This window comes from Callorhinus ursinus, unplaced genomic scaffold (assembly GCF_003265705.2).
Source record: "Callorhinus ursinus isolate GAN/ISIS: 27379988/994484 unplaced genomic scaffold, GSC_fseal_2.0 scaffold16, whole genome shotgun sequence".
NCBI lineage: Eukaryota > Metazoa > Chordata > Mammalia > Carnivora > Otariidae > Callorhinus > Callorhinus ursinus.
In genome coordinates, this window is record NW_027397078.1 from 34,330,226 (window position 1) to 34,357,832 (window position 27,607).

General features: G+C 44.2%; 1 long non-coding RNA gene across 1 annotated transcript in view; it reads right to left on the reverse strand.

Annotated features, from left to right (window-relative positions):
• Positions 1-27,607, reverse strand: part of LOC112812554 (uncharacterized) — a 149,686-nt gene that overhangs the window by 32,332 nt on the left and 89,747 nt on the right. Inside the window, exons 3-4 of the long non-coding RNA XR_012381105.1 lie at positions 9,878-10,069; positions 5,001-5,208 (exon numbers count right to left, since the gene is read on the reverse strand). This is a non-coding gene — a long non-coding RNA (uncharacterized lncRNA). The remainder of the gene's footprint in view (positions 1-5,000; positions 5,209-9,877; positions 10,070-27,607) is intronic.

Below are 27,607 nucleotides of genomic sequence, written 5' to 3' on the forward strand. Positions count from 1 at the left end.
ATAAAATCTTGTAAAGAAATCTACTGAATACAGAAGCAAATATGAGAATCCAGCTTCTATTAAGGCAGACATGAACGAGACTGCAAAGATGTGTAACAATGCCATTTTCCCAATAAATTTATTTAAGAAAATAGTTGTTTTCATGAAAATGTGTTATGTTAACATATATTGGGTTTGCTATTGTGATTTTAAATAAATTAATAAATAAGTATTTAGAAATTTTTCTCCACTTTTATTTCTAACCTGGTAACACCAATTGATAAAAATCCACACAAACATGAGCCCTCTGGAGTCCTCAGATTCTTAAGACTAAATGTTGGAGAACGGCTGATTTACATTACAAATAAAGATCTCCATTTTAAAATTTTGAAATTGCTGATAGTGTTATAACATGAGGTTAATATTCAAAATATATAAGGAACTCATACAACTCAATAGCAAAAACCAAACAATCCAATTTAAAAAAATGAAGAGAGGACCTGAATAGACATGTCTCCAAAGAAGACATCCAGACGGCCGACAGACGCATGAAAAGATGCTGAACATCACTCACTCATCGTCAGGGAAATGCAAATCAAAACCACAATGAGCTATCACCTCACACCTGATAGAATGGCTCATCTCAAAAAGACAAGAGCTAACACAAGTTGGCGAGGATGTGGAGAAAAGGGAACCCTCATGCACTGTTGGTGGGAGTATCCCTTGGTGCAGCCACTGTGGAAAACAGTATGGTGGTTTCTCACAAAATTAAAAATAGAACTACCCTGTGACGCAGCAATTCCACTTCTGGGTACATATCCAAAGGAAATGAAATCAGGATCTCAAAGAGATATCTGAACTTCTATGTTCATTGCAGCATTATTCACAATAGCCAAGGTACAGAAACAACTGAAGTGTCTCCGGATGGATGAATAGATAAAGAAGATGTTTCTATATGGCTATTATATTATATACATAAGTAAATGCACAATGGAATTTTTTTTTTTAAGATTTTCTTTATTTATTTGAGAGCGAGAGAATGAGAGATACAGAACACGAGAAGGAAGAGGGTCAGAGGGAGAAGCAGACTCCCTGCTGAGCGGGAAGCCCGATGCGGGACTCGATCCCGGGACTCCAGGATCATGACCTGAGCCGAAGGCAGTCGCTTAACCAACTGAGCCACCCAGGCGCCCTGCACAATGGAATATTATTCAGTCATGAGAAAGAAGGAAATCCTGCCACTTGCAACAACATTGATGGACCTTGAGGTCATTATGTTAAGTGAGATATATCAGAGAAAAACAAATACTGTATGATCTCACTTATATGTGGCATCTAAAAAAGCTGAACTCCGAAACAGAGAGTCGATTGGTGGGGCACCTGGGTGGCTCAGTTGGTTAGGCATCTGCCTTCAGCTCAGGTCATGATCCCAGGGTCCTGGGATCAAGCCCCGCATTGGGCTCTCTGTTCAGCAGGGAGTCTGCTTCTCCCTCTCCCACTCCCCCTGCTTGTATGTGCTCTCTCTCTTTCAAATAAATAAATTTTAAAAATCTTAAAGAAAAAGAGAGTACCACCATTGGTGGTTGCCAGGGGCTAGGGGATACAGAAAATGGGGAGATGGTGGTCAAAGGGTACAAACTTCCAGTAATAAGATGAGTAAGTCCTGAGGATCTCATGCACAGCATGGCGACTCTAGTTAAGAATACTGCATTATGTACTTGGAAGTTGCTAAGAGAATAGATCTTAAGTGTTCTCATCACAACAACAAAAAGTAAACAACAAATTTCTGTAAAAGTAATCATGGAGGTGTTACTAACATTACTGTGGTCATCATGTCACAATATATATGTGTATTAAATCATCACGTTGTACACCTTAATCTCAGTGTTATATGTCAATTAAATCTCCATGAAGCTGAAAAAAATATAATTATAAAGCAACCAGACTATAGAGTCTGTAGAGCTGGAAAAGCAGATATGCCTCAATTATTTTAACAGTAAGTCCCTTAAGCAAAAAAAAAAAAAAAAAAAAATCTCTATAAATTATAAATAGCAAAAGCTAAGAGCAGTCACTCAGAGAGCTATATGTACCTGTTTAGGAAAACAGGAACGGCAACCAATCACCAGTTATCACGTCCAAACGCCTATATCCAAGTACGTGTAGCGTAAAGGGGAGGAAAAAGCCAAGAGGGTATAAGTGTTCATAGAAGGACAATTCTGATTCATTTGAACTCTTTAGTTATTAATAATCACTGATCACAAAGTAAAACACCCTTGCATTCTCGAAAAAGAAGTAATCCCAGGGCGCCTGGCTGGCTCAGTCAGTGAAGCAGGTAACCCTTGATCTCTGGGGCGATAGCTTCGAGCCCCACGTTGGGTGTAGAGATTACTTAAAAATAAAATCTTAAAAAAGGAAAAAAACAGTAATCCAACAAGACTGGATCATGGAAATATACTTTTTTTTAAGTAGGCTCCACGCCCAACATGGGGCCCGAGCTCACGACCCCCAGGTCGAGAGTCACAGGTGCCACGGACTGAGCCAGCCGGGTGCTCCGAGACGGAATCGTGGATATACTACTCTTTGTTATATTATTCTCTGTGTTTTCTAGGCTTGAAATTTGCATGATAATAAAAGCAGCACACCACACTGGTAACCTGGGGAAATAGAGTGATTCTCAAGGTGCGAACAGGAAGACCCTCCAACAATACAATCTTAGTAACATTTATTCTTTACCCACATGCTTTTTTAATTTTTCCCAAACCCATAATGTAATGGATTTTATCCTAAAGCAAGGCCTCTCCTCCCTGCCAGTTTTTGACCCATTTCTACGCTTACTTAGGGGAAGACATCAGAGAATCGGAGATGCCCAATTCCCACCACCCTAGGAGGGGTCTCCACCAGGGGCTTCACAACCGAGTTCCCGCCCTTCAGCTTCCCCGCCCTCCACACCCCCCAACAACCCTAGTGATTATTTTTACCTAAGGAGTAGCTGCTAAAGGAAGCCTGCTCAGTTCAGGGCAAAGGTCTGGTTTCCTGGCAGTGCCTGCAGAAAGACAATTGCCCCGGAATATGCACCGTGTGCTTTAGATACAGGTTTTGGCTTCTTCTTACTTCCACCCACTCCTCCCCCTACAGACGTGGTCTAAAGACTTTTGTATTTTGTGGTTGGTGAGGATGATGACAGAGCTGATAAAAATGCAAATTTAACACTTCCAGCTCTTAACCCTGTCACCATCCCAAATATTTTCCCTGGGAGTTTGTTTCATTACCCAAGGTTTTAGGATGGCTAAAATTCACATATAACGAAACACACAAGTCTTCAGTGTATCGTTCCGTGAGTTTGGACAAATGCGCGCCGTACCACCTAATCCAAACCCCGGTGAAAATGGTCATTACTTTCCCTCCAGAAAATTCCCCCTTGCTCCTTCCTTCCTGGCCAAAAATCACTATCCTCTCCTGCTTAGAGGCAGTCACTGTTTGATTTTCCCATCGCACTGAATCCCGGAGTGTATTTGGGGATTGGAGGGAGAGGAGGCAAATTTCTGAGATCCCTCATTCATTAAATGAGTTGAGTTGTGGATTCACCCAAAGGGGCTCTGCTCAGTCTTGAACTGGAGGCCCAATTTTCACAAGGGGGCTTCTGATTAAGGCCGAGCTGAAATCCATTTTCCCCAAAGTTGCTTCTGTTTTCATGGACATAACCCTGGCGCTATATCCAGGAGATGTCAATGCTTAAGGGCCAGGGAGGAGAAAATATAGCTTAGGCAAAGAAACCAAGACTCAAAAGTTTAAAATCTAGCTCTTACTTGGAGCTCACCATTTTTATGTCTATGCTTTATATGAAGAGGCTTCAGACTAGGGATCTAAATTTTAAGCATATCCCCAACCTGGACTGGCCACGACTTTGGATAAATTACTTCCCATCTCTGAACTTCTTCTAGCTATAAAGTGAGTACCGCTGTATTGATTTCCACTATAATGGGCAGTGTGAATCTTGTAGCCATGGTATTTGGGATGACGGCCTGTTTATGTACATCCAGCCTCCCTCGGGTCCATGAGGTCTAATGAAATGAAAGCAGACTCCTTCACTCACAACGCAAGAGGTGTCGAAGAGAAAGTTCGATGACAAAATTAGCCATACACTTACGGGGGAAGGACAGTGTCCAGAATTTTATTCATTATCAAATAAATCTGGTTATTTTATATTTCCTGTCAGATTACTTTTCAGATGTCAGTACTCATCAGTATGCAAAAAAAGCAACGCTACCTTGCTAACTCTGCTAAAGTCACTTCTGTATTCTTGTGTTCATTAGAATGTTCAGGAAGGATTCATTTGGTTCATACAATAAAAGAGCTACAAATGGTAATGATTCCCAAACAGCACTTTGTTCGCAAAGAATCCCACGCCAGAACACTGAGGGGGCTGACTTCTGTGGTGGGAACTCAGCTACACCATGTGTTCGAACAGAACCCAGTTTCTCCCTGTGAGCAAGTCATTCTCCTTGGCAGCCTAGAGTCTGTCTTTCCCCGCGGGACTCATACCCTGCGTGGCTTTTGCTTTTATCCCTTCTCTTTCCTATTCCTCTCCTGCCCACGAGGATTCCAGCAGAACCTCAGTGTGAAGATCCAACACAAAAAAAAAATCAAAAAGTCCAACGAGCAAACCCTCAGGTACAGAAATCCCTTCTCTTCTCTCAGGCTCGATCTATTTCTTGGCGGAGCCCCAGGTCAGGAGGCAAGTTCGCTGTGGATGCGTGTTCTGTGCATTGGGTGCCTCCCAGGGTGCTGCAAACCTGTGCTCGGGGTGAGGGTGAGCATTCCCCCCTGAGATGGGGAATCAAACCCTCGGGGTGCGGCTGCAATCGGAGAGAGTGGGAACACTGGGGGAGCTTTGGGGGTTCAAGCTTCCGATGCCTGGTCTGGGGCTAGAAACCCCCATTCTCTGAGCCTCAGTACCCTCAGCTGGAACTGGGAAATGAGGACCCACGCTTCGCTCAGACTTTAACACTCATAATTCTCACCTGAGACTCTTGTGACGCTGCAGAGTCTGCTGCCACAGGTCTGGGGTGGAGCCAGACACCGCAGGTCTTCCAAGCTCCCAGGGGACCCTGGTGCTGCTGGTGATCTGCGGACCCCAATTTGAAGAGCGTATTCTGTGGCCGGGCTTGGGTCAGGTGCTTGGTGTTTCAAAAGGTCTTCACATTCTCATGATGAAGTTAGCATCACCCCCTGCAACACAAAAAGCAACCTGGGCTTGGAGAGGTCAGGAGAGTGCCTGGCGTCACGCAGCTGGTGAGCGGCACAGAGGAACCCTGGTCCCCCCAGTCAGTGAGGAGAATGAGTTACAGCCGTGCTAGTCGGAGGACGGGCCCCTCGTTAGCAGCACCAGCAGCACCTGGGAATGGGCTGCACACGCACGTTCTTGGGCCCCATCTCAGACCTACTCAACCAGAAAGTCTGGGGGTGCTCCCTGCGATCTGCAGTCCAACAGGTCACCCTTCGTTCTTCTGATTCTGCTGAACATTCAACTTTGAGGATCCCTGAATCAGAACACTGCTTCTCAGACCTGATCATGTGCACAAATCTCCCAGGCGTCCTGTTACAGTGCACCTTCTGATTCTCCAAGTGCAGAGTATGGCGTGAAAGCGTGCATTTCCAACAAGCCCCCATATACTGCCGATGTCGCTGGTCCAAGGACCACACTCCGACCAGCAAGGAACTGGATGATTTTTCCCTCCAGTCAGAAGACTGAGTTATCTGTGGGTTTTACTCTTCACATGCCGATAGAGGTGGGGAAAGAAGCGGAGAGGACATTCCTGAATTTAAGTGCAGAACGGGCTCAAACCAGAAAGCTTTAAATTCAATCTCAAAATTCTAGGATAAGCAATAATACAGTAAAACACCAAAAGAGGGACGCCTGGGCGGCTCAGTCGGTTAAGCGTCTGCCTTCCGCTCAGGTCATGATCCCGGGGTCCTGGGATGGAGCCCCGCATCGGGCTCCCTGCTCGGCGGGAAGCCTGCTTCTCCCTCTCCCACTCCCCCTGCTTGTGCGTGCTCTCTCTGACAAGTAAATAAATAAAATCTTAAAAAAGAAGAAGAAGAAGAAGAAGAAAGGAAGACCTTTCTCCATCACAGGGATAAAGTGCCTTGCTCTATCCGCCCCAGCTGAGCCTTTAATCTCTTTCTGGCCAACACTGGATTTTCCTTCTGAACTCACCATGTCTTTAAACAGTTTCCTTTGCAACCCCAAGCCCCAAACGTCACAAAATCAGGTACATCAAATAAGGAAAACCTGCTTTGCTATGACCTCCCTCTCTTAAACATTAATCACTGCTTCCCTTGAATTTTCTCTTTGCGTTTATGGCTGCCCAATGGCTTATGTCTCCTGAAAATTCTGAGAGATCCCAGAGAAGGGAAGAAATCCTTCCTTTTATACCTGGATAAATTTACTATGCAAAAACATGGCTAATCCAGTGCGCTCTCCTGCTGGGGAGGGTGTCAGCTGAAAGCAGTAAGTAGGGAACATTCCCAACAGCTGGGGCGTCAATGCCCCTTACTGCGAAGGGGTCCAGAGAACCTCTGCACACCCAGAGGAGGGTCTCCTGTGTGGTACTGATCACCCGTATTGCTCATTCGTATCTCGTTGTTTGACCTTCTTTAGAGCAAATCATGAGGCTAGGATGTATATCTCTTTGATTTTGAATGCATGCCCAGCACAGTATCTGCTATGGGGAAGAGCCATGCATTTTTGTTGAAGAAATTTTTAAAAATCTGAAAAATATTCCATAGGTTCTGTGATTAGATGCAGCCCTTATCTCTTTATTGATTTTTCCCTTAGCCACCAAAACATGCGATGTTTCATTTGTAAGATGTCGTATAATTTAAAGCATCCAAAGCTTGCATGTTATCTCAAGAAACCTTTCTAAAGCCAACCCATTAATCTTGATTAATTTTTATCACTTGCTCTGCATTTAGAACAGAGCTTTTGGCTATGATGAACATATCCTAGTTGACACTGTCCAGGGCATGCCTTGATCTGTGGTGATTTGGCATCACGGTTGGGTGCCCTGGTACCAAGAGCACAGTCCTTGGTTGAATAGACCAAGTAGGAATGCAGAGCCTGCTTAATCAAGAGCTTGCTTGACGTGACTCCTCGTGAGGAAAGTCAGATGCCCCTTGTGTAGGCAGAGGGCGATTTTCTCTGATGACACCGCATACCCATTCCAGAAACTCACTAGGTCAGCAGCTTCCTCGACAGTGGCCCGACTGGGAATTGCTGTGGCCTAGTTCTGTTCTCTACCGCCTCTAGTTGGGGATACTGCCTTAATGAGGCCTCTGAGTAGCTGGAGTTTGCTTACGGTATTTGAGTGGAAGCAAAATAAATCGGATGACATTCTCCCCTCCATCCTATCTTACTTTCTAGCTCAAGGACATTTTAATTCATTCAACCTTTACTTTTATTTCCATTTCTAAAGTTTATAAATGCGATCCTAGGGTTGTTTAGCTATTAAAAGAAAATCTTTCCTTCCTCTCAAGCTGTATTCTGACGAGACTGTCCAGATGATTGCAGTGGCCTTTCCATGAAAAAAATTATAAGGCAAGGATGTTGCAACCAGCGGATTATCTCCAATATTGAAAAAGCAGATTTAAAACTCCAAATCTTTGAGTTCCTCACAAATTCTTAGCAATACCGTCTAGTCTTGGCAATGAGCATTATAATAATATTAATGTTGAAAACAGCTGTTAAGTTTGCATCTAAGAAATGTTTGCAAGAACGCACATCAGGTCAGCAATGTACTCGAAAACAGGGTTTTCCTGTGTCCTGCTTCCATTCGTTATGATATTTTCGGTTATATAATCTTTTCCCTAGAGAAAGAGGAATAATGTGAATTAAATGTGTCAGATAAATGGATGTGGGTCTTTCTCTTGATCTGAACGCTTAATGCAAAATTCTTTCCAGGAGGCATCCTAGGTAGTTCCTGAATTAGGTCACTGAAAGCTTTTTTTTTTTTTTAATCAGTTTTAGTGCTCTGTATCTAACTATAATCTATAGCCTTCTCCACATTATTTGAATGCCAGCAATTCTGATAATAACAGTGCGTCTCATAGCTAGTGGCTGCTCTCTTCATTCAAGAAGCCTCTGACTTTACCGTGTGAATTAAACGGAGCACCTCGAAATTTTCAACATTGACCTGTTCCTAGTGGAAAAGAAGCAAAAATGTCACTCCTCATTCTCTCTCTCTCTCTCTCTCTCTCTCTCTCTCTCTCTCTCTCTCTCGGCAGTTTGGAATCTGAAGACTAATTCTGCTTACATCAGGGAACAAGTGATGTAGATGAGCTTCACAAAAGATCGCCAAGGGCAATCCCTCCCCCGCCCCGCTCCCCCCACCCCATTTCTTTGAAAAGAAAGTCTAATGGTTTGAAATGTATTCGATCCGTTTGATGGGGAATTGCTATTACAGTCGGAGAAGCTAATTCTAAATCTCAGAGTGGGAGATGATGGATTTATGATTTTTAAAGCTCCAATAAGTGTTTCATGTTGGATTGCTACATGAAAAAAGAACTTGGGGAAAAATAGGAAAAATGTATGCTTTGTGCTTCTAGTACATTGCAATACCAGGTTTTAGTGTGATATACAGCGGTGGTTGCCATAACAACAGAGGGACCCAGGGGCTGCGATTATGCATATAAGGACCTGGCAGCCAGGGAGAGCTGCCCTTCGGCCAGAAGCGACAGTCTTGTTCATTGCCATCTAATTCTTTCACCTTGTGCACCGATTATCTAGATTTGGGTTCTTAAAATTGCTGATGGTCGACCTAAACTTTAGGTTCTGAGCTTTTTCTCTTGATAATTCCCACAATATTAGAGCAGAGGTGGATAAAGTGAGTACGTGTCAGCTCCCCTTGTCTCAACAGCTTAAGAAATCGATATAATTGATGAGATGGAGTTGAAGCTACAATATAATCGAGGAAAGGAGGAACCTGTGCAATTTTGGATTAAATAATGTGATGATGGATAAGTACTTATCTAAATGGTGAAAGGATTGCTTTGGAATAAAATATCACACACATGGTCCAGCATGAGAAATAGTCCTCTACCTTTCAACAAAATGGCTGATGGCATCTAGTACGTTGGCACGTCACAGCGAAAACTTTGCTTATTCATTATTCGAAATGATTCGTAGCGAGAAGATATATTTACAACCAGCTGATGAGAGGTACTGAGTCAAATCTAAACCATGGCACCATCATTTCCCTGTGAGGTTTTCAAACCAACAATTTTGAGAAAGACAGTGGAGAGCTTTTCCTAGTAAAGTTACTAACTCTTCAAAACTAGCAATGACAATGCTGCAAGTGATATGAAGTAACTTCCTCAACGTCACAAAGGTTTGGCTCCTTTTTTACTCCATGTTTGTGGAATTCAAAGATAAGCTGCCCCATAGCAGATTCCGGGCTTTTTTCTTTTTTTTTTTTAAGATTTTATTTATTTATTTGACAGAGAGAAAGACAACCAGAGAGGGAACACAAGCAGGGGGAGTGGGAGAAGGAGAAGCAGACTTCCCGCCGAGCAGGGAGCCCGATGCGGGACTCGATCCCAGGACCCTGGGATCATGACCTGAGCCGAAGGCAGATGCTTAACGACTGAGCCACCCAGGCATTCCCGGGGTTAGTTTTCCTCACCACTATAAACCTACCATGAAGTTCAGACCCTACTTATGGTAGGCACTACACGGTGTGGATGTAAAATCTCTCAGGAGAGTTTTCCAGCCGTAAAGTTCTGTGGTAAGCTGTGTTATTTATCTGTTGCTGCTAACAAATTACTCCAAAACAGTGTCTCAAAGCAATAGGCATTTACCACCTCACAGTTTCTGTGGAATAGGAATTTGGGAGCAGCTTACCTGGGTGATTCCGACTCACGGTCCCTCGAGATTTTGTAGTTAGGACATCGGCAAGGCTGCAGTCATCTGAAGGCTTGACTGAGGCCAGTGGATCTGCTTCCATGGCTCTACGGCAGGAGGCCTCTGTGCCTTGCTGAGTGGGCCTCCCCGTAGGGCTATTTGAGTGTTCTCACAACATGGCAGCTGGCTTCCCTGAGAATGAGTGATCAAAGAAAGAGCAAGGAGAGGCCATACTTCTAGCTCCTAGTCTTGGAAGTCACATACCATCACTTTAGTCACATTCTATTTGTTAGAAGTGAGTCATAAGTAGAGCCCACACTCAAGGGGAGAGGAATTAAGACTCAACCTCTTCAGGAAGCAATACCAAAGAATTTGTAGACATATTTTCAAGCTAACACATAAGCAGAGTTTGGATTTCAGAAAATACTGAAGGTCTGGAAATCCAAAAACATAAAAAACACAATCCAATTTAATTTATCTAATGGAGCTAAAAATATGCACACAGCCAACCTATCTACACCAAATGTAATGAGTAATGTTAGGAAAGTTTGCATTCGTCGAAGATCTTAGTCCCGGACATAATATAATATGTCTGAATAGTATCGAGGTGACTTTTCAAATAATATTGTATCTCTAAAATATAATTACAGTAGTGTAGCATTTTTTTTCTAAAAGGGTCAGGCTCACAGTCAGTACCATTATTCATGAAGACTCAAGAAAAAGGCAAATAATTAAAACAAATAATGTAAAGATAACCTATTAATTTTTATAGATATCCCCCCAGCACTTGTCAGGTGTTTTGATGAATTGTGTTATTACCTGAAGTGTCATCTCCTTGCATTCCTAAGCTTACAGCATCCCCAACCTCTGCTGTGTATTTTTCCAATCATGGAAAGTACTTCATTTAACCTTTGAAACAATCCAAAGCCAGCTGTAAAAGGAAAGGAGCTGGATATTTGAAAAACTGAACAATCAAGCTAATAGTATTGGTCCATAGTGAAAAGATGAAAGGCACAGAGCTCAAAAATTACCCCAAAACACAAAACAAAGAGTTAATGGCTGGGATCAGATGCTCATATAATGGCTCAAACCCTAGGTCTCTTTGTTTTTATTTATTTTATTTTTAAAGATTTTATTTATTTACTTGCGAGAGAGAGAGCATGCATGGTGGGAAGGGGAGAGGGAGAGGGGGAGGAAGAAGAAGAGGGAAAGAATCCCAAGTAGACTCGCCGAGCGCAGAGCCCCATGTGGAGTTTGATCTCAAGACCCTGAGATCACAACCTGAGCTGAAACCAAGAGTTGGAAGCTTAACTGACTGAGCCACCTAGGCACCCCCTCTTTCTGTTTTTAACAATGTTTTTCAAACTTATTGTTATTAGAGAAAAATACATGGTATCATAGAAAATTGGGAGATATAGGGGCGCCTGGGTGGCTCAGTCGGTTAAGCATCTGCCTTCGGCTCAGGTCATGATCCCTTGGTCCTGGGATCAAGCCCCGGCATCGGGCTCCCTGCTCGGCGGGGAGCCTGCTTCTCCCTCTCCCTCTGCCATTCCCCGCTGCTTGTGCTCTCTGGCTCGCTCTATTCTTCTGTCAAATAAATAAAGTCTAAAAAAAAAAGAAAATTGGGAAATATAGAAAACTAAAAAGGAGAGAACAATCAGCACCAGAATCAGCGAATTTAATGATTGGTGCATTTCCTTTAAGTCTTTGATTCATACAGATTTTGTACATTGTTGGGATGACATTATCCACATATTTTTGTACATCCCACTTTTTTCACTTACTATTACAGAAGAAGCATTTCCCCAAATTCTTGCATCTCTTCATCGCTGTTTTTGATGACTGCATAATGTTTAGAAGTATGGCTATTCGTAAGAATTAACTTCTCCCTCCTATTGGACAACTGGGACATGACAACAGCAGTAACCAACTTTATCACGTTTTGGGGGGTGGGGCACCTGGATGATGCAGTCAGTTGAGTATCCGACTCATGGTTTTGGCTCAGGTCGTGATCTCAGGGTTGTGAGATCGAGTCCCATGTCAGGCTCCGCTCTGGGCGCGGTGCAGTCTGCTTAAGACTCTCTCTCTTTCTCTCCCTCTGCCCGTCTCCTCCTCCCCAACCTCTCTAAAATAAATAAATAAATCTTTTTTTTAAGTTTTTGTTTTTTAATTTTTTTATTATTATTTTTTTAGATTTTATTTATTTTTTTGACAGCGAGAGACACAGCGAGAGAGGGAACACAAGCAGGGGGAGCGGGAGAGGGAGAAGCAGGCTCCCCGCTGAGCAGGCAGCCCGATGCGGGGCTCGATCCCAGGACCCTGGGATCGTGACCCGAGCCAAAGGCAGACACTTAATGACTGAGCCACCCAGGCTCCCCAAGTTTTTGTTTTTTTAAATGTGTGCGCCAGGCACTGTTCTAAGTACATTAATCCTTACAACTCTGGGAGGTAGAGTTTTTCATTTTTGTTGTGTTTTATTTTACAAATGGGAAAGTCAGGTCACAGAGAGAAAAAAAACGGTCAGTGGTCATTGTCTTTAATTCTTCCCTCTCCCCTGTGCCACATGACCTAGCATTGCAATAGAGGAGGCTGAGTCTGCGTCCCTGCCCCCTGGGTTTGGGCGTAGCCAGTGGAAAGCTTGCAAACTTGACGAGAGCTTTAAAACTTTAAGGGTACATGTACGGTTGGGCTTGACCTCTTAGGCCCCTGTGATTCACCATGAGAAAAATAGGCCTCAACTAGCTCTGGTTCAAGGAAAATGAAGAAACACGTGGAGCGGGCCTAAAACCAGCCTGCAGCCTGCAGCCAAGCCCTCCTAATCCCAGATGAGTGCCACCAAGCTGTAGCTGACCCACAGACCAATGCATGAAAAAATAGGTAATTGTTGCAAGCTCCTGAACTATTGTTATGCAGCAATAACTAATGTACACTATCAGTTACCACAAAGGTCCTTAATCTGGGGCCCATGAATATCTAGAGTCAGCAATGGATTTTACTTTCCTTGGGCAATCTCCACAAATAGTAATTTTTACCACCAAGCTTTTTCTAAGAATTGAGCAATTTTTCGACTTCAGTAACTAGTCTTCATTGTGGTATTTACAAGCAAAAGGAATCAAACTGAAAAAGTTAATTTTGCATGGCTGAAGGTGATAATAAAACAAATTGCTTATCTCTATCATGAAATGTGTACAAGTGAGAGAGGAAATGTTCATCCAGTTGTACAAAAATCTAAAATCAACAGCAGGTGACTCGGGAAGAAAACAAGAAGGAAATCACCTGCCTTAAGGTAGACCTTTTGCCTAGAGCTTTCCTGGCTCCTTACTCCTAGGTTGAGGATTTCTGATGAAGGCTGGCAAACAAGGGGTTAAGCGTGGGGCTGAAACCAGTCCTAGCTGCTGTTAAAGTCGTACAGAAAAAAAATACAGTGAGAAAGGAAGCAAACGGAAGATGAGGAAGAGAGAAAGGAAACAGGTTTTTATCAGGCCTTGGAGCTCAACCATTCACACTAGGATTTTATCCTTTGGCTAGTGTAGAAGTTGATTTTAATCAGGTTAAGTTATCCTAATTTTCAAAGCATTGTTCATATTTTTATCATTTTCTGAGTCTTTAATAGTATTTCAAAATGGATCTGATGTGAAACCCCACTGTTTGTGCAGCAGTAACTAAAAACATTCGGACTCCACAGAATTGAAATTATTTTTAGAATGCTGAAAATTCCCCTGGTGCAACAGAGATAATGATAATCATAATATTTGCAAAAGGAAGTGTTTGGTTGGGTTGTGTGTAAGACACACACACACGCGCGCGCGCGCACGCACGGACCAGAAAGAATTCACTAAGAACCAGGAGGACACAGATTTATCCCCCCCCCCCCGTATGAATCTACACAAAGAGTCTTTCTTCTTGCAATGGATCTTCTAATGTCAGTAGAGTCTTTATTAAGGTTTTTCCGGCTACTGATGAAAGATATAGAGATGATTAATAAATCTAGATTCATTTTATAAAGCTTTGTAGATGAGATTTGAAAGAAAACATGAATCTTATTCAAATGGCAATCATTGTTAGTCAAAAGAATAAAGCCTTTTAAACAACTTTCTGGTGGCTTGTTTTATTCTTTATTTGAAGTTTTGTTTTCATAATAGGCAGAAACTTTTATCATTGTGGTAGCGTAGAAATAATTTTATTTTTTTTTTAAAGTCTCCTATATTCCTGGTGAAGTATTACCTTTATCGAAATCATCACATAAAAATTTCTTTCTCGGGGCGCCTGGGTGGCTCAGTTGGTTAAGCAACTGCCTTTGGCTCAGGGCATGGTCCCGGGGTCCTGGGATCAAGCCCCGCATCCATCGGGCTCCTTGCTCAGCGGGGAGCCTGCTTCTCCCTCTCCCTCTACCTGCTACTCCACCTGCTTGTGTGCTCCCTCTCTGTCCAATAAATAAATAAAAAATCTTTAAAAAAAAATTTCTTTCTCGACTTGAAAGTACAATTCTTGCTTCATTTGGGAAAAATAACTGTTAAAAATTGTTTCTGTTTGTATTAGATTGCTTTAAACATTGTTTAAAAGATTTTATTTATTTAGGGGAGAGAGAGAGAGAAGAGAACATGAGCAGGAGGGAGGGTCAGAAGGAGAGGAAGAAGCAGGGAGCCTGATGCGGGGCTTGATCCCAGAATCCTGGGATCATGACCTGAGCCCAAGGCAGCTGCTTAAACAAATGAGCCACCGTGGCACCCCTGTAATAGATTGCTTTAAACTCTGGTTCTAACATAGCTGTTTCCACTGGAAATGTTGAAACAATGAGTGAAAGAGATATGGGGTGTGTGAGTGTATAATTAAAATATGTGCATATGCAAAACCATAGGTGGCTTCAACACCAGAGGACAGAGAAGGTTCTAGTAGAATGCATCATCCAGTTACCTACTCTTGTTTCCCGAAGTGGATTGATCAGGAAACTAATGAAGCTTAAAGACTCCACAGCACACCTGGGCCCCTTCCAAGGCAATGTCTCCACATGCTCATATGTTTTTGTAAAATTTGCAAAAGTAGTATGTTTTACCTACAATTAGTTAAGTCTACTGTCTCTTTCCACTACGACTCCCTGTCCTTGTATTGGGTGGCACTGGAGATAGCCATGGCATTTCTGAAATCTAACTAAGAGAGAGTGGGTTTAGTGGGAAATATTTGTATTTTATACCCAAGTTATTTCTAGTCAACCTGATGTAGGAATGGCTTTCAGGAATACTTCCATCTCCTGGCATGACTTACCTGGAATCATGACATTTAGGGCCAGAGGCAAAAAATATTAATGTGTGCTGCCATGCCTAGAGACACCAGAAGTATGGGGTGGTGGAGGAGAAAGCAAGTTTGAAATACAGAAAGCCAGAAGCTGGTCTGTGGAAAACCTTCCAGTCATGAGGTGAGTTGAATTATAAGTAGAAGATTTAGTTCTTCAGTAACCTCAAGTTAGAATGGAAGTTCTCTCCCATTGGGAGCAGACTATGATAGCTCAGTGTGTATACAGTTATAAACTCGTTATACAGTGAAATCATATGTGTGTATATGAAACAAATTTCATGTATTTTCAAATATATGAAATATAATTTCATAGGATATGGATTTCACTACATATAGTATATATCTCATATATATATTTTCACTACATAAGTAAAATATATATGAAATCAATAGAAAGATATACCATGCATATGATATATATTTGAAATCAACAGAAATTACACTGATACTGAGAAAGGAATTACAATTTTAAGGATCCTTTTAGATCATAACAAAATCAATAATACATGAAGAAGAAGAAATAAATTTTGAATAGGAGCAATGAATAGGCACCTGGATTGTTTGCTAATTCAGTTCATGAAAAAAAGTGAATCATATAAACACAGATGAAGAAAATGAAATTTCTTGCCAATTTGATAAGAAATACTGATACCGACAATGATTAACACAAAAAGAGTATACCACTAAACGAGGTTATCAGTGGTGTCACATTGTTTAATGAGGGTTATCAGTTCAAAGAATGTTTAAGGTTAGTTACTGTGTGAGGAAACTTGAAATGCCCTGAAATCTGAGAGCTCATACGTGCAAGAAATTTGATAGGCCTTCCAAGCTTGGCAACAGATTCTAAAAATTTATGTGAGATTTTTGGCAATGAATGTCATTTCGACTTGAAAATGAATGGGGAAGCTGAAATCAATTTCTGTACTATTGATAATTTTTAAAAAATCAATCATGCTAGATGGAGGAAAGCCTTTTAAGTTCTGTTACAGAAAACATTACAAAAGCATTGACGGGGCGCCTGGGTGGCTCAGTCGGTTAAGCATCTACCTTCAGCTCAGGTCATGATCTCGGGGTCCTGGGATCGAGCCCCACATCAAGCCCCGCATTGGGCTCCCTGCTTAGTGGGTCTGCTTCTCCCTCTCCTTCTGCCCCTTTCCCCTACGAGTGTGTGTGTGTGTGTGTGCACGCGCGCACATGCTCTCTCTCTCAAATAAAATCTTAAAAAAAAAATACTTTGTCATTTGAAGAGCTAATCAAAGAAAATGCAGCTAAAAAATGTAGGAAAAAATATACAGGTGTTCCAGGGAGTTAATTAACATATGTTATTTTTCCAGATTTTGTGATGCTTTTGGTATTTGCGAGCTTTTTTTTTTTGATATTTGTCATTTGTTGTCTTTTTTCTTATTCTAAATATGTATTTTACTTTTCATACTTAATCCTGAATTTGTAACATACACTCCTATCTGCCCGTAGGTACAAGTGTAGACATGTGTATACATGTATAAGTGGGCATAAGTATATACACGTGTGTGCTCATGACTACACACACACGCACACACGCACACACTGGTATCGTCATTCGTACTTCCCCACATTTTTGGCAACAGATTTGGCCACCCACTGCAGACACTAGACCTCTGGGATACCATCTGATCCCAAGGCAGTTCTGGTGCATTGAGCCCTCCAAACAGGACTGGAGCAAACCTAAGAAGCCACTGCCACTCTGGAGAGACCACTGTGAACAAAGATGGATTTGACCCAAAGGCTCTCTAGGGAAGGCTCCTTGTTTTCAATCAGGGGCACCTCAGGAGTTTCAAACTGTTTCTGGAGTATCTAGGGAAGTTAAGTTTGTTCAGCTCTCAAGAGTACCCTGGGGGCTATAGCACCCTCAATGGGTTCTCTAACAACCTCCCCCTCCTAGCATCCTCCGTCCGGGCTTTTGAAGACAGCCCAAGTGCCATGACTCCTCGGAATAACTGCAGGTTCCTGGCTCTGAAACCACCTCATGCTGGAGAATGAAGAGCTGCTGGGCGCCTGGGGAACAGCAGTGGGGAGCTTTCCATAGGCTCTTAGGGGATCTGGTTAGAGGCTGCTTTGCAACAAGCTGGCACAAATCGCAGGGAATCCAAGGTCTGGCTTCTAAGATGGAAATGCATCTCAAGGTAGTGAAATAGCTCCGTAAACATTTGCTACTTTGTCATGCACCATGCAGGATGAGAGGCCCAGGAGTTACCCCAGGAAGGGGAGATGGTGAGCAGGGCAGGGGACATCCACCTCAGGGGCACTGGTGACTGAGCCAAGTTGAAGGCACTGGGTAGGCACACCTCCAACGGATGTCCGACCAAATTTTGAAGGGACATGTGATTCAGATCTCAGCTCTCTCTCCCCATCTACATGGGCCACATGCATCTTATTAGCGTTTCCCCCTGAAATCCAATCCAATGTGGATAAGTTACAGTTTGGCTGAAGATTTGCGGTGACGAGGAGCTACCTGATCTACAACACACTGAATTCCTTTGAAAACACGCTGCGAGTGTGTGTTTTCCTTCAAAGATCTTCTTCCAACCCCACCTTCTTCTGACCCCATTCCCAAACAGCCTCGGTCCCCTGCTTCTCCAGCTCCCTCTCTACTATGCAACGTGAGCACTAGCCTGACACACAGGCCTGAGGGCTGCCTTCTCGCCCACGACCTTGATAAAGCTTTTTTTCAACTTCTCAATTAAGGCAGGTCTCTCCCTACCTAGAAATTCTGGTACCAGCTGCTAAAACGACAACTGTTTCTCCATATGGCTTCCTAGATAAAATAGGAAAGAACACTGCTATTTTCCCACAGATGTAATGATTGATAGTGTTCTGTCTGGGCAACGTGTATCATTACAGTTCTCTGAATGGGATTTTTACTTCATAAATCAACCTAAAACTTCATTCTCGTATTTTCTCTGTACAGGCCCGTAAAGGAAATTTGAAAAACATATAAAATTTGAAAGAAAACTGAATCGGCATCACTTCGCCACTCACAGTAGACCCATTTTTCACATTTTTGCCAATTTTCTCCCAGATTTTACATCCACCGAACTAGTTTTTGTCTTTGTTTTTCAAGCATAATTTTAACCACCCTGTGTGTACACGTCTGTGTAATGCTTTTTAAATGTAGATCCTAAAAATTTTCCGTGTTACCACCTGGACCTCATACATATTGAAATGGGTGCATGGCAGACCCTTAAGTACACAGTCCTTATTGACTTACTATATTAGTTTTCTACTCTTGCTGTAACAAATTAGCATAAATGGAACAGCTTAAACCACATGGATTTGGGGCGCCTCGGTGGCTCAGTCGGTTAAGCGTCTGCCTTCGGCTCAGGTCATGATCCCAGGGTCCTGGGATCGAGCCCCGTGTCAGGCTCCCTGCTCAGCGGGGAGTCTGCTTCTCCCTCTCCCTCTGCCCCCCTGCTCGTGCTCTCTCTCTGTCTCTCTCAAGTAAATAAATAAAATCCTTTTTAAAAAACCCCAAAAAACACATGGATTTATTATCTGACAACTCAGCAGTCTGACATGGGTCTCACCAGGCTGAAGCCCAGGAGTCTGCAAGGCTGTGTTCCTTCTGGAGGCTCCAGAAAGAATATTTCCTTGCCCTCTGCAGCTTCTAAAAGCCACCTGGATTCCTCACCTTGTGGCCCTTCCTCCATCTACAAAGCCAGCAACATGGCCTCTCTCTGTGCCTTTCTTCCGCTTCTACTTTTAAGGACACTCATGATTGCAGCGGCTGCTCAATAATCTCCTGCATTAGCAATCTTAATTACACCTGTGGCCTTAATCCAGCCCAGCCCTGCTCCCCTCTGCTGCGTGAGGAGACATATTCACAGGTGTCCGGAATCAGGACGCAGATCTCCTAGAGTGGCCATTATTCGGCCTACCATACTTATCCATTTCTCATTATTGGACTTTCAGGTTGTTTCTCATTTTTCACTATGATATAGAACACTGAAATAAATGTTGTCGTTTAGTTTACTTTTTCCTTATTTGGTAAACCAATCTTTTCCAGCTACAAACCTTTCCTCCTGAAAGGAACAATTAAAGAGGGTAAAGATACCCTGAGCAGGTATATACTGAAGGCTGCGGGTATTGAAGCAGTACGTAGAACTGAGCAAAAATAATACTGAATTTCCAGTCCACACTCCGCCAGCATTTACTAGCTGAGCAATTTTAGGCAAGTCACCTAATGTTTCTGAAAAACTTCTCTATCTGCAAAATGGGAAATAATAGTTATCCAGGCATTACTGCAGGGTCAAATGGAACGATGTAAACCTAGGAGCCACTGCGTTACTGGTGGTCACAGTGGAGATTATCGTGATTAAGATAATAATCAATGTGATACTGGAAAGTAGATCAGATAGCACACCCTTATTATAATTTCTAATATTGCTAGTGATAATACAGCTGACACCTCAAGTCATTTATCTTGTCTGGATGGACAAGGAAAAATCAGAAAAGTTATTTGGTTAAGAATCACATTGAGAGGGGCACCTGGGTGGCTCAGTTGGTTAAGCGACTGCCTTCGGCTCAGGTCATGATCCTGGAGTCCCAGGATCGAGTCCCACATCGGGCTCCCTGCTCAGCAGGGAGTCGGCTCTCCCTCCGACCCTCTTCCCTCTCGTGCTCTCTGTCTCTCATTCTCTCTCTCTCAAATAAATAAATAAAATCTTTAAAAAAAAATAAAAAATAAAAAAATAAAAAATAAAAGAATCACATTGAGAAAGAAGACTTTTTTGAAATATTAATTATTATTTCTCATGCTACTTGGCCTCCTCCCTTACTCCCTGCAGCCCCCACCCCACCCCACCCCCGCCTCCGTGCCCCAGGCAGCCTTCTACTGCATGGCCTTCACACGCACTACTTCCTTTTTCAGCAATCTGCTGCCCCACACATCCACTTGTCTCCCTTCTTCTCCTTCAGTTCTTCTGTCAAACATCTCCGCAAACATCGCCGCTGGGGACCGACCACGATAAAATCGCCCTATTGCGTGACCACTGGCATTCCCCACCCTCCTCCCTTCTTTCATCTTTCCCTATATCACCACTGGAATATAAATTTCAGGCGAGCAGGGATCTCTGTCCTATTTTATTTGCTGCATTGTGCCCAGTGCCCACGATGGTGTCTGGTATATATTATGGACTCAATAATTTTGATAAACGATCGAACTGATTTTAATGCAATCTGAGCATTTTATGCATCGGGTGGTGGAAAAAATTGACCTGAAGACTCTTTTGAGTCCACATAAAGATGAATCCAGGTGGATGCGCCACTCAGGCCTGCAAGGTTGTCCTTGGGGCCTTTGGTTCCGAGCTGTCGTCACCACGAAGCACACCTCGGTTGAATGTTGAAAAGCAGAGATCAAGAGAAGTTGGCACTCGCTCTCCTGGTTCAGTAGAAATCGACGGAGACGGAGACCTGATAGAACTTGGGGAAGCCCATGTTAGGGACCAACGCCATGCTGAATGCAGTAACTTTATTCGTCTTCATGAACTTTCCATGAATGAATTTCAATTGTCCCTCACACACAAGTGATAGGGACTCAGCACTGCCCTACTCTACTCGGACACACTGTGGTTTTACACTCATGTATTTATAACTCTTGTCTAATTGTATTCCCCTGCTCAGAAAAAGAGAAGAGCTGCTAGCCCCCAGCTTCCCGGCGGCTCTCTCGGCTTCCCGGCAGCTCTCTCGGCTTCCTGGCGGCTCTCTCGGCTTCCCGGCGGCTCTCTCGGCTTCCCCATCCTGCCCGTCCTTCTACTCCAGCCCCATGTTACTGCTCTCAAAGCAAGTTTCCAAACATCAAGACAGATAAAGATCTGAGGACCATAACTCTTGTATACTCCTTCAGGACAATTTCTTTTTTTTGTCTTGGATCCTGTATCCCTAACAATGAAACTGTGCCAAGAATCTCTTTCAGAAGTAAAGCCAAGATCTATCCCTGAGTGACTAGTGGCAGATAAACGGCTTTCAGTTTAATCCTAACAAGAATGAGCGAATGGACACCAATCCTTGGTTTAGCCTTTCATTAACGTAATCCCTTTCCCTTGCGGTGATACTCTTCTGTGACTTGTGTGAGTGTGAGTGTGTGTGATTGTGTCGGGGGGGGGGGTTAGATATATTTATTCTCCTGGGACATGAGGCTTTTCATTCTGGGGGTATTTAAGGACTTTTAGAAAATCCATGTGAATGTCCAAGTGAAAGAAATCATATATCATGCTCAGCTTTGGTTGGTCACTCACAAAGATCATCTCCTTCAACCCAAATGGTAAGCCAACTGCCAGGGAAATGTTGGGGGGAGGAATTATTCCAGGTGCTTTCGGCCCAGGCCTATTTCACAGCACCTCAATCTTGCGTACCAACTCAGTACCAGCTAGTTAAGGTGAGAGTAGACGCAAAGGGTTAACTTGAGGTCGATGCCAGCTCAGGACATCCGATTTGTACCTGGGTTAATTGCTGGTGGGGAGAAGTTGGCCAGTTCCAAAAGAGTTCTCAAATCAAATGTGAATCTGTATGTCGGGCAGTTTATGTAGAGCCCAGAATACGGAACTGGGAATCAGGGTCACAACTGTCCAGTTTAAAGACTCTAGGTGTGAGACTCCTTTGGCAGATCCAGAAGCAAGGCTGGCGAGACCAGGGACCATGTATGGGACAGCTAGTCAATATTTCCGTTTGAGCATAGCATATAGAAGACTCACAACTCCAGATATTTGGAAAATGGGTTTGATTCCTCTCTAAATGGTGGAATTAGCTTGAAGGGAGGATGAGTACAAGGGAATGATTCCAGGAAATACCAAGAATTCACCATAGATTACTGATGAATTCCTGGAAATTCTAGAAAGTTTATTTTATGTTGACAACTAAAGAGAGAACATTTCTTAATTTAGGGCTTACATCTCCCCCCACCCCGGGTTCCTGGTATGTGGGCCAAGCTGTGTGGTGGGGAAAGGATGGTTTAGGCAGTAAAGGATTCACAGGAAGTAAAAATTGTCCACACAAATTCTGAGAGGAAGAACTGAATCGGGCATCTTTCCAGGGAGTATGGGCTACAGAGAGACAGATCCTGAAAGCTATGAAGAATAAGATACAATGAATAAGGAACGTAAAGGGGATGAAGAATTACCCTTCCCTTCTCCAGTTAGTCCGACTTCTATTGGCCTCTCGTTGAGAAGCAGCAAATCTTGGTTCTTAGCACCTTCTGGAAGAGGAACATTTTTTCCCATGAAATTCTTTTATGTTATCCAAAAGTCCCCAGGAAAGAAAAATGATATACTTCCATGGGCTTTATTTTAAAGAATTCAGAAAGTCCAGTAAAAATATTTTCAGATTTCAGAGCTTCCAATAACATTCCAGATTTCTCTCAGACATCCAAGGCTAAAACTTTTATATATAGAAAAAGTTACAGGAGTTGCCCAGCAATTGGCAATTTTTAAGAGACTGCCCTTACTCAACTTCTTTCATTGTAAGGACGCAGGTTGAATTTACTTCGAGGCCATGCATGGAATGTTGCTAGAAAGCAAACACTGTCAGGAGCGAAAAGCTCTAGGGATGTCCCGCCCACCCCATCTGCAAAGGGGCAAGCCCCACCAACGGTAGACATTGCTAGTAAAAAGAATCCTTGTTGATCCATACCTGCGTAGCTTGTCGGCACAAACACCATTTGTAGACTGGGCTTCCTCCAGCTGGCTCTTCTAAGCACCCCAAACAAGGGGCTTCCTTCACCTGTTCAAACTCATCCAGTTTCATTCCTGGCTTGAAGGACCCTATACAACGGAAGGTTTGGGGGCTTTTCCTATTCCGTCACTCCTACCCTATGGCCTGGCTGGGGAAACCAGAAGTGGCAGAACTGGGGACCTTGTCTCAAAATGAATTTCAAATTGTGGCCCAAAACCCACAGAGGACCTCCACAAAAAATAATTTTAAAAACAAACTTAAAAAAAAAATTCTAGCAAATTCTTATAGCATCTGCCCCAAGGAAGTAAGGGCTTATGTCCCGTCTCTTGTTGCGGGTGTCTGTCTGTTCTTCCATTCTGGGCTGGTCGGTTGGCCTGCAGCCTCAGATGTCAGAGAGATTCAAGGAAAGTTTGAACTTGCAGTTTGTCTGTGTTTTCGATATTGCAAAGGTGTGAGCCATGCTTTTTCTAGCCCTGTCCATCTCCAAGAAGAAACTGGAAGTCCTCTCCAGGGACTCTGGGTCTCTGTCTCTGGGCAGTCAAGTTGCCAGCACACAGTGGGCGCTCGGTGCAAATGTCTGCCGATTTCTGCTGAATCTTCATTTGAAATAATTCTCTTTTTCCCTGCCTTCTGGGGACCAGCTGCATCACCTGGGATCTTGTTGGAAATCCAGATTTTCTGGCTTCGCCCCACCTAGAGAACCTGCAATTCTGGGGGTGGGATACAGCGATCAGTGTTTTCTCGAGCCCCTCCGGGTGATCTACTGGAACACCACCGGCCGTAGAGAAGCTGATCTGCAACTGCATCTTTCTGGCTCTTTCAGGACAACTGCCGTGGCTTTTGCTGAGCAATAAAGAAGTCCAGTAAGTGAGGAGCCCGCTCCAGGTGAGGTTTCCAGCGGCAGTCCTGATTTATTTCTCCGACCCAGACACACCTTGGACTTTCTCCGCCACTTTGGACTGGTCCATTTGGTTTCCTAAGCCTTGAATCAACCACCTCAATTTCCCCTCCTCCCACTTCAGGCAGAACATCAGAGCCAAGTAAAGTGCAAAATAAATAAATAAATAAAATTTTAAAAGATGGACTTCTAAAATCTAACTCAGTCGTTTTCAGGTTTTCAACCTTGGCTGCAGATTGGAATCACCTGGGAGTGCTCAAAAAAAAAAAGCCCAGATCAGGCCAATGACGTCAGACTCTCCAGGGATGCAGCTCTTTGCTGTGGTGGTGTTTTTTTAAGGTCCGCAGGTAATCTTGTGAGCTGAAAATCTCTAAGCAATGCTCTGGCCTTGGCTTGGTGGGGAGATTCTGCCTTAATTTTCATTATAAAATAAACTTCACCCCAGTGTTGACTTTTTTTTTTTTTTTTTTGGAGCAAGGCCTTTCTCCCCTCCGAGCACCCTGTCCGCACATAGCGGTGAAAGCCAACAGGTGTGGGTGTGTTAGTCCTGGGCACACAGACGCGGAGCTACCTGCTGCCTGAAATCCAGTCTTGGGGGGGCCCGCCGGCAAAGGTCTGCAACATCCCTGAGCTGAGAGGGTCCTCCAACGTGTGGTCTCTGGGTTTCAAGAACCAAGAAAATACATGGGCTCCATAACTGCTCATTACCCTGGATTTCCTGTCACGGAGAGGTGGAGAGAAGGTTCTGACAAGTAAGGCGTTTACTGGAGAATGAGTTTTCACTTTTAATAAACCTCCGGCATTTTGCCTCGGCAAGCCGGCCCCCTTGGAGGCTGGTGAACAAGGTCATTGTTTCTGCTAAACTTCTGAGCGCAAAAGCCGCTCTCGGGTCAAAGGGCAGACTTGCAGACCTTTGTAGAAGCCGGGACCCACGAGCGAGTTCTCCGGCCCCTTCCCCCTGCCAGTGCCCGGTGGGCGCTCACAAAGACGCATGACCGGGTTCAGCACTGATCCAGCTCAGTACCCCGCCCCTGTCCTGTAAGGGCCTCTGTGCCGTGTCCTGCCCTGCTCCAGCTTCGCCACCCAAATCCTCCTCTCCGGCTTCTGGAGCCAGCAGGAACGCAGCCGTATCCACCCCACCCCCACCCCCACCCCCCACCCCGCCTGCCGAGGCCCCATCAGCCCATCCTCCTCTCTCACCATCATCTGCTCTTCTGCAGCCTGACCACCCAGTGCCCCGGCCAGAGCGCTGGCTCGTCCGCTCCCCACCCCTCTGCAGCCTTGCCACCCTGTCCTCTTGGAGCTCTGGCATCTGGTCCTGCGAGGCACTTTCCACCTCTGTCTCCCGTGGGTGCTTCCCCCGTGGCCTCCTCCTGGGGCTCCCTTGGATAACCACAGGCGGAGTTAACGACACTCCTGTTGCTTCCAATAGTGCTTTATACGTAGACCTGTTCCAGAACCCTTCTCATTTTGTCCTGTTGGTTTATAATCCCTTCCCTCTCAATAGATGATACGTTCTTTGCAATCTGTTTCTTCCCCTGTAAGGAAATATATAGATCCAGAGCCTCAAAGCCCCTGACAACAGTAAGTGCCGAACGAATACTTGCTGGCTTCATGTAGCTACCGGTTACAATTGTCTTGGCCCAGAGTTAGAATGAGAAGAGTTGGATGGAGAAGAGCGGGAATCCCAGCCCAGAGGACGACCGAGGAGTGTCCAGGGAGCCGCGACAGGTGGAAAGAGGCCATGGCGCCACACGGGGTGACCTGCAAAGGCAGAGAAACAGCAAGTGGGGGGGCCGGCATGGTCCAGTGGGAATGGAACAGGAACCGTAAATGCAAGCCACGTATGGAATTTTACATTTCTGGTGGCCACGTTAAAAAAAAAAGTAAAAAGATCACGAGGTTAGGTTTTTTTTTTAAGATTTTATTTATTTATTTGACACAGCGAGAGAGGGAACACAAGCAGGGGGAGCGGGAGAGGGAGAAGCAGGCTTCCCGCCGAGCAGGGAGCCCGATGCGGGGCTCGATCCCAGGACCCCGGGACCATGACCCGAGCCGAAGGCAGACAGACGCTCAACGACTGAGCCACCCAGGCGCCCCGAGGTTAGTTTTAATAATACGTTTTATTGAAGCCAACAGATGCAAAATATTGTCATTTCAATGTATAATGTGTAAAAATTATTGAGGTTTTTGATATTCTTTCATTTACTTATTTATTTTGTATGAAGTCTTTGGAATTTGGTATGAATTTTACACCTCCTGCACATCTCAGCTCCGAGTGGCCACATTTCAAGTGCCCAGTAGCTACAGTGTGGCTCGTGGCTGCCATGTTGGAAAGCAGCATAGAGGCTGAAGGAGTGGCCCCAAGAAAAAGGGGTCAACCCTTCCTCTAGGCCTCAGGGCAGCAAGAGGAAGACGAGTCTCCCCTGACAGGCCGAGAGGCTTGTGAGAAGGAGAGCAGGCCAAAGGAAAAGCCTGCCACTAACCGGAAAAGAGCTTACCGGCCCCCCACCCCAGGAACAGCAGCTTGCCCTGAGGAAGGTGGGGGCCAGGACAGCGGTGTCTCCGAACTAGAAGGGGTGGAGCCGAGATTCCAGGGGTTCAAGACAAACGCAACAAAGCAAGCCATTCTAATGAACTGACCCACTTGAAGCTGATTTATTTGCCACCGCTGACTTTCATTACCTGTATTATGGGGTCAGAACTTTTCACGTATTGCAGATAAAGGAGCAGACCAGCAATTTATATGGGGCCATTAATCTTAGCTTCATGGCAGAGCAAAAGGGAAAAACAGACAAGTTCCTCCTCTTCAATAAATACAGCCCTTGCAAATCCAATTTGAGGCAGTAAGTGAAGGTCTTCCCGCAGTAGAACAAGTAATTTGAGTATCAAAAGCAGCACGAAAGCCAGAGGGGGTCAGGCAGACCCGGAACCTGAACCTGTGATACGGACGGGGCAAGGGTGTTCAACTCTTTGAAGATGGAATTTTCTGGAAAATGCAAGGGAAAAGCCTGAGCTGATACCTCCAAAAGGAAGCAGTAAACTTTCTGGGAGATCTTCTCAATTTATTGTGAAATAAGCAGCATTAAAGTCATTTAAGGAAAACGCTGTAAGTTTAGGGTCTTTAGGTCTTTAGGGTCCTCTCTGTGTTTCCTTCCTGACAAGTAGCCATACTACGTGGGAGGAGGGGGAGCCAAGAGCAAGCCGGGAGCAAACAGACCAGCCTGTCACCAGCTCGGAAGGCAGCGAATATCCAGTGAACACATCACTGATCTGGGGACTGAGCACGGGGGTAAAGGGACCCCTGATCAAAAAAACCTTTTTCAGGGGCGTCTGGGTGGCTCAGTTGGTTAAGCGACTGCCTTCGGCTCAGGTCATGATCCCGGAGTCCCAGGATGGAGTCCCGCATCGGGCTCCCTGCTCAGCGGGGAGTCTGCTTCTCCCTCTGACCCTCCCCCCTCTCAGGCTCTCATCCTCTCTCTCAAATAAATAAATAAAATCGTTAAAAAAAAAACAAAAACAAAAACCTTTTTCAGGTCCAAGGATGGACAAAGGTACTGCTTCACCCTGCAGAACGGTAATAGTAAAACCCTTAGCCTACCCTATTCTCTGGCTCGGCTTTCTAGATTTATTTGGGCACCGATGAGTTCTTAGACTAAGGCAAAATGAAATATGTACAAATTGACCATTTAGGTTGCCTTTATTGCTTAAGAAAACTCAGCCAGCAATTACAAGGGCACTGAACTAGGCCCTGGCTAATACTTCTGCATTTCTGCTAAAAAATACAAAACAGCTTCACTAAAGAGTTACCAAAGCATGGAATGGGGGCACCTGGG